This window comes from Staurois parvus, unplaced genomic scaffold, assembly GCF_062004578.1.
Source record: "Staurois parvus isolate SC_StPar_1 unplaced genomic scaffold, SC_StPar_1.0 ptg000299l, whole genome shotgun sequence".
In the NCBI taxonomy this organism is placed as follows: Eukaryota; Metazoa; Chordata; class Amphibia; order Anura; family Ranidae; genus Staurois; species Staurois parvus.
This window is the reverse complement of record NW_028318095.1, coordinates 24,872,477-24,887,596: the sequence shown is the minus strand read 5'-3', so window position 1 is coordinate 24,887,596 and position 15,120 is coordinate 24,872,477.

Below are 15,120 nucleotides of genomic sequence, written 5' to 3'. Positions count from 1 at the left end.
TTTTAGAGGCAGGGCTTTGCTTCCTCATATCAAAGCCTGCAGCAAGGAGAACAGTGAGCAGCGCAGTAGCAGTATTGCCAGATCTCAAGAGACGAAGAGTCAGAAGCAAGAGAGCCTTAGATATCACACTGCAGATATAAAGCTATGAGGCTGATAAAACAGGAATGTCTAGGCACCCTCATACACAAGCAAGTGGTCTGCAATTTTTCAACAGGAATTCCAGACAAAAGGTAAATGTTTCAAGGCACTGCTTGGGCACAGTTAACATTTTTAGATTAGAATTAACATATTCACTCTTTGAGTTCAAGTTGACTGTAATTTAGTTTGAAAGGATTTGGAATGCATTGCTTGAATTTTGGCTTAGATCATATGGGGCAGTTCAAATCTGTGTAAACAGAGCATGTCCTACGCTGCTGCATTACTTGCTTGTTTCTGCATACTGTTTTCTCCCATTGTGTAAATGCACAAAAAAGACAAGTCGGGATGAACTCAAAGGCGGGTCAGAAGCAATGCAAAGTAATCTCAAACGCAAACCATTTTTCTTTGAAAGTACCTGAAAATATGCTGCATTTGACTTGCCTCTGACTTGGACGCACATACAGAAACTTGGACGCAGACAAAAAAATAGATGTTTCCAGTATGTTTGGTGAGTTAGTAAGTGTTGAAGAATAGTGATGTAATGCCACATTTGCCTGCTTAATAAATAGGTACAAAGGAACACTCCCCAACCTGAAAAACTACTGGAAAAAGATATTGCCTATGGAACCAATTGCAGAATTCAGCATGGGGAAGTGACTACCTTTTGAGACCTAAATTAAGGAAATAAGGGCTGCGAGGAGATCTCGCCTTCGTACCTCTGATCAGTTTTAAAGAAATAGAAGGTGCTGTAACCACTAACAAATATGTTTTAGGTGTAGTCCTTTAAAGTTAAGTTGTGTGTCATTTTAAACATGTAAAAAATTCTTGCCTAAGAGCAGATGTAAGATATTATTACATTTTGGCCAAAAAGCTCTCTTTCTGTATGTCCTTTTATCGAAGTTAGTTTCAATTTGGTTACTAGAGACTTGACTTTGTGGCCAATCGTCACCAACTGCTTATCCCTTGTCTTTTGAGAGCAGCTTCTTGTAACCAGAGGGAAATACAGATGAGACCTTTTGACTAAGCGGTTGTACTGATGACCATTTTAGAGTTTACCAAACCCTACCTGTACAGGGTGCATGTGCACTTGGCTGTTTTACCAATCACAGAGCAAAGGATCCTAATAGGAATGTCCAATGAATGTCCAGTTTGGATAGCCTCTTAAAAGGCCATCTACACAAGTTCCAACAAAGGCAGAGGTGAACAGCTCCTGGAGTAAACATTGACATTATATTTATACATGTCTACTCAATCCTCATTACCATTTTATTTTTTATTTATCGATTCAAGTTTGTAGCCATCCATGGGTTTCTGAAACTGCCAGAAAATGTATTTTTTGCTTCTGTACAACCAGAGCTCGGTACTCATTTTTTACTTGGAAATTCTCAAAATGATCATGCCTCTGTTTTAGTAATTGGCTCACTGCTTTGTCTAAAGGTCTGCACAGATCTTAAAGAGACTCTGTCCCTAAAAAAATAAAAATAGACAGCCTGTACATAGTAGTGACCTAGTAGCTGATGTCTGGAACTACAGCAAATGGCAGGAGATGTTGGCTTCCTACATACAAGAAAGTTCTGGATGCTCAATATACTTACTGATGCTTTTAGCTCTGCAAGAGAGTGAAGACTGGAGTCACTGACAGGTGGGACTGGTAATGTTGGATTTGGACTGGATTCAGGTTTATTTAATTTGTTTCCATTGCAATCAATGGCAACTTATCAAAATGCATGTGGTAAGACGCACATCAACACGTGCCATGATGCACATTAAAATATCATGACATATTGTTGACTTTCAGTGCGAAGTGCATTGCAACATGCAAAACATTACATTTCAATGAAAATTGTCATGAAGAGGAAAAATGCATAGGTGTTCTACTTTAAGGACTGTTTCACACTGCGTTCTGCTTGTATAAGAGCAGTGTGAACAGCAAGATTTGACAAAATATTTGCAGAGCTTTCAGCAAGATTTGAAAAAACATTTGCAGAGCTTTTACCAAGCTTTGTTGAAGCATTTAAAGTACCATTCAACTCTAGTTTGTAAAAGTTGAACACAGATCCGAATGAGAGTGCTGATTGCCACTTTAAGCAAGCTGCTAGCAGGCCTCAGCAAGCTTCAAGAAGTTCTGAACCCTGCTAGCAGCTCATTTAAAGTGGCAATCAGCACTCCCATTAAGATCTGTGTTCAGCATTTACAAACTGGAGCTGAATGGTACTTTAAGCGCTTCAACAAAACTTGCTGAAAACTTTGAAAATGCTTTAGCAAAGCTTGCTGTTCACAGTGCTTTTATGCAAGCTAAAGCCTGTGTGAAACTGGCCTTACAAGGCTGCGGATTTATTTTATGATTAAAGCCTAACTTTGAGCAGTAATAAATTAAAATTTGCACTAGTCTGGGATCAAATGCTTGTTTTAAATAGGGGATGATATAAAACAGAATATTACTTATTTATGCCCAAGCTCCTACAGTGGGTTATTTACTAAAACTTGAATGTACAAAATCTGTTGCAGCTCTGCATAGAAACCAAGCTAGACTACAATGCACAGCTGCACCAGATTCTGGGTGCAACAGTTTTAGTAAATCTCCCCCACAGTCTTCCTCCCTGCTGGATCTTTTTGTGACAGCCAGTCCCCCAGACCTCTCTTTTTGCTAATCTTTGACCAATCCATTGTCACCTCTCTCACTGGCTCCATCATATATAATGCTAGCCACATCCCACCCTGATGACAAGGCTGCTAGTCCTGTGTTGTATGTGATGATGTTGGGAGCCCTATGTCTATAGAACAAACGTTTGGCAGCTGCATTGAAGTTTGCTAAAATCTGTTCAATGTATGTTTTCTTAAATGAAGTGAATACAATACATAGGCACTCGCCATAGAATGTTTTTTCTTCCAGAAATTTTATATACATTTATATAGTTATGAAAACAGATTGTATTGTGGTTCTTCCATTAAAAAAAAAAAAAGTTAGATGGCGTTCTATCCCGTGTACAGACATCGTCATCAAACTAAGTTGCCTATCTGTGCTTTATGATATGAAGTTGATGCTAATTGGGGATCAGGAATATTATGCCCCATACACGAACAGTTATAATCAATGTCTCAATCCTTGTGAAAATCCTTCTGGGTTATGAGCGCCTTTTATTATTATGCTTTTGCATGGGTACTTGGTACAAGATCAGAAAAGAAGCTATTAAAACAATAGAGTTGATCTAAAAAAAAGAGTTTATTTATGGATTTAAATATTCACTTTGGTTTAAAGACTTGTGAAAGAAAATTATTTTTATTTTTTGTGTATCTGTGACCATTTTAAATAAAAACTGTAAACAAAATGACTACGCTATCTTGATGAAATTCCTGTTAAGATTACATTCCAGTTTTTTGCACACATAACTTTGATTTGCAAAAAAATACCAAGAATCTAGTTTTAAACTACAAACACATTGGTATAGATTTCAAAGGCCCTACGCCGGTTGTTCCAATCAAGGGCAGACATGTACTGGAGATACGAAGCTTCACCAGGGGATCTACTGCACATTTCTTGTTCCTGCCCCTCCTTGCATCTCATTTGGGCAAAAAGGCATCACTGCTCCCAAAAATGTACAGATTATGTTCTCTCGGAGGAACCTGCATTCTATTTGTTGTATCACAACACTTTCCCTATACAGATATACAAGAAATCCTACCTCATTTGAATTCTGCCTGGAGTTGCATTCTGTTACTGTGGAAGCAACCGTACGCTCCCTCTACCAGTTCATGGATAGCTAAAGAAAATTAAATCAAATTGACCTTTTCCGCTCTAGCAAAGGCACACATAACAGATTCAACTTAAGAACAAACCTATAGACGCTATCTTGTTGGTAGCCCAGGGACTGTCTGTATACATTTCAAAAGATCGCTATAGTTTATTTTAAAGCAAGATTTGCAGCCCCCCCCCCACCCACTCACACACACACCTACCCTCCCCATCAAATCTATATGCCACAATGTACAGTATATCTCAGATCAGGTCATCACCATTTTTCAAAGCTGTAGCCTACTCCTGGTCTGGCAAAGTTTCATTTCTCCTGTGCTCATACCAACAGGACGGTGCCAGATGCAGTACTGTTGGCCCATAAAAAAAGAACTGAAACAATATTTGGAACAGGCTGATCCGAGGTTCATTTTGGGACAGGTTAATGATGGGTATGGGGACTTATAGGAAAATAGAGTTACCCTTTAACAGGATCCATCAAAATAGCTTTTTCTTGATCAAGCAGTGTGCATTTTAAAAGAGATGCAGAAAATGTCAAAAATGATTAAAAAAAATGTATGAAAGTGAAACCAAACTCTGGTTTCCAAAAAAAAATAATCTATTGTATGTATTCTTAACTGAAAAAAGTACCTTCTATTGCTCTCGGCCTCCTCCAACTCTTTTTTTTTGCTGCTGTGATCTGATTTCCTATTAGAAGGTGGCTATTTTCGTTCTTCATGATCCCACTGTAAGTAGGAAAGTAGCCACCTTCTTTTGCTTGCTCCTGGGATGACCTAGGGACCACGAACTGTTGACTACAGGACATGTAGTGTGCATAGAGTAGTGTACATGACCGCAACTACAATACACTGCACTTTCAAACTAATGGAAGAAAGGGAGGAAAATGAGAGGTTTGAGAGCACAAGGGTGAGGTTAAAAGGATGCAGAAAAACACATTAGGCAACAATTTCATTAAAATAGATTACAAGGCCATTAAGTAGTGGATGTGTGCGGATTGTTTTAGGAGAAAAAGGATATTGTTCAATATCATTTTAAGGATAAATAATTTTAAATAAAATATATATACTTGCTCAATTTACATTTACAGAATATAACCATGATTTCCAATAAGACGCATTGATGACATCTCCGAAGTCCAGCATTGCTTCATCTTGCTGCAGCTTGTTTTTGCAGCTCTGGAATTTTATCTCGTACACTTTTTAAAATGTAATAAATTGTTAATATAGACTAGCCTGCCAGCTTTGTAGAGCAAATCGAGCTGTAAAACAGCCTAATGGCTAATTACAAGGTGCAGCCTGAGACCCGGAGCACTTTTAAAAATATTATTATTTAAATAGCCAAGACAGTGAAATTATGGAAATGTAGTGTAACCTGCCAGCAATTTGGTGATACATAAGGAAAAAATGTGCTATATAAACATGACTCACACTCCTGCTGGGTAGATCTGCAGTCCACTGTATCTTTCTACAGATGAAGAATTATTTATAGCAGTCATCAACTAGACCAATTGAGGCATCACTTATGGTGGCATGGTGTGGGGTGGCGCTGAGACCACAGTGTCCATTCTGTCCTCACTGCATGTTTAGTCTTGTGTATGGTCAGCCCCAAGTTCGTGCAGCATAATTAGTTATGGTGCACGGCTGTGATTGCAGTCCACATAATATAAGGGTGAAACAACAGACATAGCATGTAATACAACCACTATGGGGTCTACTATTGCCTGGCTACATTGGGATTTATCCATGCTGCAGTGACTTCACCCAAAAAAGCGGTCTGCAAGCTGATGCTGGGTCTCAAAATGTCAAGGACAGGCATAGATTATGCAATTTTCCACAGGGTGAAGGAAAGAAAATCACTCTGTGTTGATGGGGAATCCATCCCGCAGAGCTAATGTGCTCTCCTGCCGGGTGGGAAGCCATTACTGCCCAGAGAACACCATGGTTATTGCTAGTGGCTAAAGCTGCTGGCAATAATTGCATGCTAAAAATCTGACATGCTGGATGTACCCAAGTTGATTGATAGATCGACTTGGGCACAATCAGCCTGCCCATAGATGGATCAAATCTCAGCCGGTTACTGATGAACCAGCCAAGATTCAATCCATTTATGGCCAGTTTTAAGCTTAGTACACATGGCCCGTGTGTAGGGCAGCCAGGTCGACTTTTGTCGAAGGGACATGACCAAAAAAGGTCTGTCAATCGACTCTCTGACCAGAGTGTTCTGGTGGGGGGGGGGGCTGCCCCCCCTGTCAGACCACAATAGCACAGTGGGGGAGATTGCTGTACCTACATACTGTAGGTAGCCAGTATAGCGGCTCCTCCTGAGTTGTCAGGTTTTTTTTCGTTCAGTCCACTTGGTTGAATTAAAAAAACCTAGAAATGTGTACGAGGCTTAAGGGATAAACAGTATATATAGTGCAAATGGTAATCCAAAATATCTGTTTGAGACATCTCTTTAACATGATGTTGATAATAAAATTGCTTTATCAATACAAGACTGTTTGATAAAAGGAATTTCAAAGCAAATAGGGGAGGATGGCAACTTACAAATTTGACAATAGATAACTTAGACTGGCTCTGTTTCACTCATACTGCATACAGAGCTATGCAGGCCATAGACGGGTCGTTTATCGGCCGAATTTTCGTCCGCACAAAAAATCGGCTGATATTCACGCCATTAGTGGGGCAATACCGTCGGCCATTTTTCACGGATCTTCTCGTTTACTTTTATCGGTCATGCTGGAAAATCCACAAAAAACAGCCATTTTTTGTGGACATTGGTGGCAGCATGGCTGCCAGCAACGACCAATTTTTTGTTTATCGGCCGAAAATTCAGCCGATAAACGACCCGTCTATGGCCAGCCCTAGTGTGTGCCTATAGATATCAGTGCATGTGCACTCATTTAACCGCAGACACTGCTCTTAGCTTCCCAGTGCATATCAGCTTGGCCAAATGTTGCTATGGACATGGGGAAGGAAGAAAACTTCCCAATGGATGGTTACCCCTAAGGAGACAATTGTCTGACCCTAAGGACACCGCTGCTTGTTCTGGTTGAAGATGTGCAGATTGGGCAGCTGTGGTGACTAGCGTTATTGTCACATATGACAAACAATGATCCCTTTTAGTTATTTTAATAATAACACGTTATTAGAGATGTCCTTACTAGATATCCTATTTAATTTCAGAATAAGGTGTGATATTTGTACAATTCTGATGTCCATATTACTTATGTTCCAATGAGAGAAGGCTAAGGCCAAAAAAACAAAACAAAACCAGAATGGCTAAAGCAAACCTGTAACCACATGCCGATTTGCTCCTCTGAGAAAATGTTAAAAGGAAATCAAGGGGTGCAAAAATTCAAAACAAGCAACAGATTGCAAAAGAAAGTAGGACAAACCTCCAAAAAATCTTCAAATATATTATTAGTAAAAAGATCAGGCCTGAGCATGTAAGCCCTTTATAAAATGATCAGGAGTAGGTGACTAAGGACAAAGATAAGGCAAATTTATTAAATAACTTCTTCAGCTATGTGTATACAAAGGAGCATTGGGGAGCTCATGTCCATAATAGGAATGATATTGACAGAGCCCCAAATGAACCACTATGGCTCAAAATTGATATGGTCCAGAAATATTTACAAAGAATAAAGGTGAATAAAACACGTGGACCGGATGGCATACACCCACGTGTCCTAAAAGAATTGAGCTCTGTCATTTCAAAGCCATTATTTCTAATTTTAAGGACTCTTTAATAACTGGCATAGTACCACTGGATTGGCGTAAGACCAATGTGGTGCCTATATTTAAAACTTTTAAAGTTGGAAAGATACTGGAGAGTTTAATAAAATATCATGTAGACGAGTTTTTACTAGGAAAATAACATTTTACACAATAGCCAGCAGGGATTTATGAAAGACAGAAGTTGTCAAACAAATCAGATTTCTTTGTATGAGGAGATAAGCAAAACCTAAGACAAAGGAGTTTGCTGTAAAACTGTGTGTACTCTCCAGCGCTCCAGGAAATAAATTGCCAAAGGGAGGCCAAGGGAACCAGGACAGGAATGGCCTACAGAAAATGCCTCTCGCGGGAGCAGAGTACAATGGGAGGAGACAAACGGAAATCTGATAGACTAGCTGAGGTCAAGACAGGTAGAAAACAAGCACAGTCAGAGAATGAATGGGGTCAGTACACAAGTAGTCAATGCAGGATACAGGCAATAGCAACACACAGGAGCTCCAACAACTAGGAAGTTGCTCAGGCAAAGTGGCCTAGACTGAGCATGTCTTATATAAACAGGCAAACAAGGAGGCGGGCCAGGAAGTGATGGAAGGGAAGGAAATAAAACCCAGAGAACAGCAGACGACAACCATAGGTGAGCACAAACTCATGAAGGGATCAGGAACAGCACTGCAGCAAGGAGGTAAGAACACAAACAAGAAACTGCAGGCTAACTCGTGATACGGGGTAAATCAACCACTGGGAAAAAGAGCAGACAGCTGGAGCAAACACCTAGTGCATTATCCAAGATTTATTAAACGATGTACAAGACCTGGTCAGAAGCTCTGAGGAAGGGGACTCGTCCCCGAAACGCATCAGCCACCTGACCACACTGACAACTAGAACACCTTTCCCATTGTTGCTGCCAACTCCATTATGCGAAGCTTATTATACATGCTATGTCTGTGAGCATGTTTTTGTTTTTTACATTGTTTAATAAATCTTGGATAATGCACTAGGTGTTTGCGCCACCTGTCTGCTCTTTTTCCCAAAGGAGTTGCTGTGGACGTGGTATACTTGGATTTTGCAAAAGTATTTGACATAGTTCCCCACACATGGCTATTATGTAAGGTAAAGTCTACAGGCTTGGAAAGATCAGTATGTGAATAGATAGAAAACTGGCTAACAGTCTGTATTCAGAGAGTGGTAGGAATGGTCTAAGATTGTTAATGGTGTACCCCAGGGTTCAGTGTTGGGACCCTTACTTTTTATCGTATTTATAAATGATGTAGGGTCTGGGATTAAAAGTACCATTTCAATTTTTGCAGATGACACCAAGCTATGCAGTGGACAAAAGTTTTTACAGGATGTCTCCAAGAGGTTTACTGTTTATAAATGTAAAGTTATGCACTTGGGAGCTAAGAATATGCATGCATCATACATACTAGGGGGAGTACAACTGGGGGAATCAACAGTGAAGAAGGATCTGGGGGTTCTGGTAGATCACAAGCTTAATAATACCATGCAATACCAAGCTGCGGTTTCCAAAGCGAGCTAAATCATTTCTTGTATTAAAAGAGGTATAGACTGCTGAGAGAGATATTTTACTCCTGTATAAATCATTAATAATACCTCATCTGGAATATGCAGTTCAGTTTGGGCACCAATTCACAAAAAGGATATCAGGGAAGTGGAGAAAGTGCAGAGAGGGGCGACCAAACTGATAAAAGGCATGGAGGAGCTCAGCTATGAGGAAAGCTTAGAGGAACTGAATGTATTCTCTCTTGACCAGAGGAGATTACAGGGGAATATGATCAACATGTTTAAATACATAAATGGTCAATTTAGTGAACTCGGTGTAGAGTTATTCACTTTAATGTCATCACAGAGGACAAGAAAGTACTCTTTACGTCTGGAGGAAAAAATTTTTTATCTCCAAATATGGAACAGCTTCTTCACAGTAACAGCTGTGAAAATGTGAAATAGATTCCCTCAAGAGTTGGCTTTGGCCAGCTCAGTAGATTGTTGTAAAAAAGGCCTAGATTCTTTTCTAGATACCCAAAATATAACTGGATACTAATATGTATAGGTAAAGTTGATCCAGGGAATTTCCAATTACCTCTTGGGGTATCAGGAAGGAATTTTTTTCTCTGCTGGAGCAAATTGGATCATGCTTTATTGGGGTTTTTTGCCTTCCTCTGGATCAACTGTGGGTATTGGATAGTGTATATGGTTTTCTGTTTGTGTGTTTTTTTCTCTGTTGGTTGAACTGGATGGACTTCTGTCTTTCAACCAGATTAAGAGGTAGCTATATAATTATAGCACCCATGTACTCTGGAAACATGGTTTGGCTTGTACTGCATTTTTTGTTCTGAGCCTGCAGGTTCACTTTGGAGGAAACCCATACAACCATTGCTGACCACCGTCTGAAAATGTGGGTTGCATGGCTATCTTTGACATTATGAGACCCAGCGTAAGCTTGGAGACAGCTATATTCGAGTGAAGTTAGAACTCCAGATGTGGCTGTACTTATTCTGGGTCAATGACTCTGAAAGAATTGAACCAAATGGATTCATGTAAGGATTTACTGGTGGGATCCATACAGTCAAGGAAAGGATGGCAGAGAATGATCTGTGCCAATAGCAGGATTGTGACAGCCTCATTAAAAGGCACAGAGGTGTTTGCTCTTCTCCAGTGTTATGTTTCAGATCTTTTCTGAAGTGAAACCTGGGAGTTCTTTTTTAATGACACTCAGATGGACAGTAGGTCCAAGGCAAACAGCAAGGCCTTGGATGTAGTAGTCAGACCTGGTGCCTGATAGCAGGAAGTTAGAGAGCAAGGTACCAAACAGTGACAAAAGCAAACTTACCAACAGAGGTTAAACCAAGACAAAAGTGAAACCGCAATGCAAAAAGCAGACTCTAAAATGGGCAGATTTATTTGGGATTAACAGGCCCTGTAAAGTCACTGGGTTCCTGTGTTGATGCATGTGCATGTGTGCACTCATAACACTTAGCCCCCGGTCACATCGGGTGCGACTTAGCATGCGATTTGCATGCCCTGTGACTTGCAAATCATATGCCAAGTCACACCCTATTGTCCACAATTAGAGCGGTCATATCGGTGCGGTTCTGACTTGGTTGAAGCCGCAGTGATTTCTAAAGCAGTGCATGCTCTACTTTTGTTGCGATTTGCATAGACATCTGTGTCAGACATCCTGCATATCGCAATGAAATCGGCAGGTCACCTGATTTTGAAATCGTGCAACTTCAATGTAAATCACACAATTTCAAAATTGGCTTTCATATGACCGGGGTGTTAAAGTGATTGTAGAAGTTTGATTTTTTTTTCTTTTTTAATAAAAAAATAAACATAATTTTTACCTGCTCCATACAATGGTTTTGCACAAAGCTGTCCCTGAACCTCTTCTGGCTTCCCCCACTGTGACTCCTCCACTTGCTGTGGAAGCCCTCATGCAGGCTTGATCCCAAGCTGGACTATGTGCTTCTATTAACACACAGTGTGGCTCTACCCTGTCCCCTCCTCACAGGATTTGATTGACAGCAGCAGGGAGCAATGGCTACTGTTGCTGCATCTAAGTCCCGTGAGGAGGAAGAGAGCAGCGCTGCTGCTTTCATGCACAGCAGTAAATCAAAATCATACTCCAGTAAGTATTTAGTGAGGCTGAGCAGCGAGCTGATCACAGAAGGTTTTTTACCTTAATGCAGAGAATGCATTAAGGTAAAACACTTCTACCTTCACACTCTAATATAAATAGCATGCGTACACAAATATGAGCTGAAAGCAACCGCGGAAGGTGCAGAGTGTGTCTCACAATCAGCATATTTAAACCATGTAACTATCATTTTCAGAGAGGTCAGTAGTGGTGCTAAGTGCAGCCTTGCTTAAATGTTTTTTAAATATAGATGTGAATGAGACTAATTTAAATGTATAATTTTTTAAAACTTTCTCTTTATTATTAGTAAAGACATAAAATATCACAATCCAACACATCAAACAGTGGGTTAGAGAAGTACAGTACGTGATACATTAAACACTGAACCAAGAGATAGCCAACAAAGAGAACTAAGAACAATCCAACAAGGAATGTGGACATAATAAGGGTATCAAGAAAGTAACCTTACATATACTGTATAGGTCCAGTAACCACGAGCAGATGGATATAAAGGAAGTTTGTGTAGGAATATATAAGCATCAAGGGAAAGGCTGAAACACCAATTGCAGCTTACAATGTACACTGCTGTCACGTACCTGATTGGAGACTGAAATTACGAGGTCGGCCTTACTTGTGTCACTAGCCCTGACCCCACTGGAAGTGGAACAGAGGGTGTCTAGGGACCAGGGGGACAAGAGCGCCAGCAGATGTTGTTTGCAGCTCTTGCAGTTGGAGACTTTGGAAGACTGGTGAACCTCCGATTCAGGCACAGTAGTAATATGCAGAGCTGGTATGGTGGGTCACCAGGTGTGCACCAGAGCAAAGCAGGAAGCTGGGATGGGAGACAGGAGCAATGTCATAGGAATAGCCGGGGTCATCAACGGGCGGACAGCGAGGTACCAAATCATAAACAAGCCAAAGTCAGGAGCAGAGCCGAAGTCAGGAACCAGTATCAAGCAGGAGAGTAATCAGAGTCAGGTCAGGAACAAGCCGGGTCAGCAACAAGGAAATCACACAGGAACGAGCAGGAAACGGGGAACAGCTAAAGACCAGTCAGCACTCAGCACAGGCAGAGGCACCTCTTAAATAGTCCGTCTGGCACCAATCTTCACCGTGCGTGTGCACGTGCGTGTGCTGGACGTGCAGTCTATTCACCAGCCATCTCATGGGAATTCCCTTACAACTGCTTTCCCATATATAAAAACAGAAAAAGATAAGAAAGAATCAGTAAAGAAAAAGAAAGGAACGTGGTACCTACACTACCGACTTGATGTATACGACCTCCCCCCAGACAGGACATCTAGAGTATAATATCATGGATGTGGACTTGATTCCAGAAGGTACCAGTGGCCGAGATTATATGTACTGTATAATTTTTAATTACAATTGTACACAGGGGCAGCCATATTGTTGGCTGCTTGCTGTTGTGTAGTGCCGATGAGGTCCTGAGCTTTCCTCCTTTCCAGCTCCTCTGCTTGTAGGTGAGCCCCTTCCCATCTGGGCCTTCTCCCAGGCTCCTGCTCTCCAGCTCTTACTTCTCCATCTTCCACCTGAACTCTCCTGCTACTGAGCAGGCTCTCTCACTCTTAAGGGCTATCCTGGCCCCAAGCCAAGCTTTTTGTTGGGAATTGGCCAGGATCCCGAGAGTGCAGACCAGCCACTCCTCACTGCCTCCCACTGCTTCTAGCATCTTCTCCAAAATTCTAGAGCAGGGGGAAGTTCCAGAGAGCTGGTCTGCACCTCTGCCCCTTAGGTCTGACCTGAATTTGACCTCCCTCTGACTATTACCACAAGCTGTATTCTAGCTCCCCCTAGCTATCTAGGAGGGTTCCACAGTAAGTAAGAGGTACTTTATTACTGTATACAATTATGTGATTTAGAAACCAAAGTGTGACTGCAGAGAAAGGTTTTCCATCAAGTCTTCCCCTTTTTTACATTTGTTTTTTTTTTCTTTCGCTGTTTTGTTTTTTCCTATGTTTTTCCCAAGCATAATATGCTAATGTTGATGTGTGTCCTACTGTTTCATGCCAAATGTAAAGTTAATGAGAGGTCTATCCTGCCCTCCATAAAGAGAATTTATAAGACAAGAGTTCTATATATGTAAATATAACTAAGAAGTGTATTTTGAAAGCAGAATAGTGGCTTATTTTTTGATAATTTTTGCCATTAAAATGCCTCATTGTTTAGCATTCCTTGAACAGCTATTATATGTTTATAAAGTCATTCAGCCTTGTTTATAAATGTACATTTGAAATCAGAGCTGTCTGTCTTACCCAGTAGCAACCAAACCAACCCAGACTGTCATTGTCCCTCTAATTTTGCAGTACAGATGTGAATGTGAATGATTGCTGTGGGCCAGATTGGAAATTCTGATGAGGCTGATCACATGTATCTTTTCTGGCTGAGGCATTGACCTGTGCAAGATTAACATATCTGGATGTCTTGGTGGTCACAATGAATCATGTCAATAAGATTGTAAGTAAAAATGCAACAGAATAACTCAGACAGTTCAATGTAAAGATTTATGCTTTCCCAGAAGTATCTTGACTCACCTTGCTGTTAAAAAATGGTCATCTGTCCATGCTGCAATGTACAGAACCTGTGAATTATATGAATCAGGCACACCTAAAGACATAGATTTTAGAGATATATGGAAGTAGCAGAGTGATCTCATCTATTAGCAGAGGTCTGTGTATCACTACAATGGGTGGTCAAAATAACAAATCCGGGCTAACTTTTTATTTAATAAAAAATGTATCCTATTTTTCTTAAAGTGCAGCTAAAACGGCAATATTCACCTCTTCTTTCTTGGATGTGTACTGAGGAGCTGCTGATATAAATTCATTTCACTTAAAAGTCTTTAAGAAATGTCTAAAGATTAAGAACTTTAAATAAAGCCAATGTATTTGGGGGGAAAAGCTCCCTTCTTCAAGGCTTGAGCATTTGATGTTAATAGAATTTTGGATGGAATGCACTAGTGGACCTGTGGCAAAGCAGATCTCAAGCATCCCCCTGCCCATTTTTTTTAAACCCCCACCTACCTTGATGCCGCTTGCAATCATTTAAAAACTCACCCACCCAGTGGATCCTGCAGAATCCTCTCGGATTTCTGCCCCACTCAGTTCCACGCTTTTCTGATGTCATCTGGAGGCCCGTGGGCTCTTTCGGATTCCGCCACTAGGCCTCGTGAAAATGCATTGCTAGGCCAACCCCCTCTTCCTTTATTAGTGGAACACTATGCCTCCTGTAATATGTGACATGCATATCCCAGAAGGCAAGGGAAGGACAATGCACATCTTTCGCCTGGGCAAATGACGTGTAAAGAGGGACAGGACTGAACTGCTTTCAGTACAAAAAAAAATGAAATAAACAAAAAAAGTGTGAAGGAGGGGTGGAAAGGAGGGAACTTGATTATGAGGGTGAATATCCGCTTTAAGGATTGGTAAGACTAATGTCTCCTCACAGCATAAAGAGCAGCTGGCTGAGAATCATTTGATGCTCTTAACCATTAAATATTTAAAAAGCTCTAAATCCAAGAATTTACCACCTGGTGAGAGCTATTTTTTTGTGACTAGAGAGCCTTGGACAAGAACAATGTCCACCCACACTATATTTTCATCACAGATCTGATACTATTAAGGAAAACACAGTTTTCTATACTGTATGTAGCACTACCCCCTAAAACGGTTGCTTGGTAATTTTTGTGTTCCCTGTCAATCTGGACCTCTTCCTGAAAGCCCAGCCTCTGCTGACACCATCTCTCTCTCATGACCCGAATAACTCACCACTGTAAAATGGACTCACACAAGTTAATGTAAATCAATATGAAGTTTATATTG